Below are 1,835 nucleotides of genomic sequence, written 5' to 3' on the forward strand. Positions count from 1 at the left end.
AATTCTGAATATAAAAAAGCAAGAACAATTCAAAAAATTCTATTTGATGAAACCACGTACAGAAGGCATAGCAACATAAACATTTTCGACAATTTAAAAACGTATGTTTATAAATATAATTTAAGAAGAGTCACACTTTGTGACACAGCAGTAACGTGTCTAAAACCGATCGCACATCTATTCGGTACCTTGTGGGATCAATTATCTTTATCGTTATTTATTTCGGGAATTTTCAATGAAAATATTTTTAAGTAAGTCCTTCTGAGCCACTTGGACTCATTGTAAGACAAATTAACTTCTTTAGAGCCTTGTAGCCAATGGTGCAGGAGTTATTCCGGTTTCAATAGCGTGAAGCGGACAATTAACGTATTTGTTTGAAATCCTTTGAACAGGACGCTAGTCTATCGCAGATTACTATCCCAGCTTGACAGGCACCCTTTTACACCTGAATGGAGTGAGTGATTGGAGTAAATTTTCTTGCTCTAGAAAGTACAAATTGGCTTCGGTCGGAATCGAACACAGAACCTCTGAGTCCAGAGTACAACGCGCTAACCATGGGCCATCTTGCCTCCTAAGCTTATAAATCCGGAACTTACCCATGTTGCTGTAGCGTCGAGAAGACAGATAACAGTTTAAAATTAAAAAAAAAAATTCCCTTTTTCATCCCATAGGGGAAATTTTTCTCGAGGGTCTATTCCAAGGGAAGACTGGAATAACCCAGGCGTCAGCCGCAATGCAGCGTCGCAAATTGAGCTAGGGCGAGGTAATACCCAGGCGTTAGCCGCAGTGTAGCGCCGCAAATTGAGCTAGGCGAGGTGACTTACTCAAGGTAACACAGCGCATCAGCAGGTGATCGAACTGATGCCTTTCGGGTACGAAGCAAAGACCGTACCACCGAGCCATGCTGACTTTCTATTATCCTCTTGAATGATGCTAGTCCGTCAAAGATTACTTTTATCAGCAAACTGGTACTCATTTGCACCTGGGTAAAATGAGGTGATTCCAAGAAAATAATTTTAAGATAAGATCGGAGATCACCATAGAGTCTACGGAATTGACCCTTGAGCAATCTTTGGGTCATTAAAGAATGCAACCAATATTGTTTTCTCTTTCAATTTGTCTTTTTTTCCACGTAGTAAAGCACAGACATATGCAACCTCTATTTCATCCATTACAAGTAGTAGTAGTAGTAGTAGTAGTAGTAGTAGTAGTAGTAGTAGTAGTAGTAGTAGTAGTAGTAGTAGTAGTAGTAGTAGTAGTAGTAGTAGTAGTAGTAGTAGTAGTAGTAGTAGTAGTAGTAGTTGTTGTTGTTGTAGATGTAGTAGTCGTAATAGTAGAAGTAGTAGTAGTAGTAGTAGTAGTAGTAGTAGTAGTAGTAGTAGTAGTAGTAGTAGTAGTAGTAGTAGTTGTGGCAGCAATAATATTACTCTTGCTATAAGAATATTTCATGATTATATAAATCTTTTGTAAACAAATCCCATTGTACAATGTAAAAAATCATTATCGTCATGTCGTATCTTATGTTGATTCATAAAATGTGAATTATTAGAGTTGTACCAAGGACTTATTTTTTAAATTATTAATTTATAATTCAAACTATTAAATAACTAATCTATCAATTAGAAGATTTTGCATTATTATTATCACCATTATAATTATCATTATTATTAATTATATTATTATTATTTATTATTATTATTATTATTATTATTATTATTATTATTATTATTATTATTTTTATTATTATTTATTATTATTATTATTATTATTATTATTATTATTATTTATTATTATTTTATTATTATTACTATTATTATCATTATTACTATCATTGT

The sequence above is a fragment of the Berghia stephanieae genome, chromosome 2 (assembly GCF_034508935.2).
Source record: "Berghia stephanieae isolate SIO BIC M18660-M18661 chromosome 2, UCSD_Bste_1.3, whole genome shotgun sequence".
NCBI lineage: Eukaryota > Metazoa > Mollusca > Gastropoda > Nudibranchia > Aeolidiidae > Berghia > Berghia stephanieae.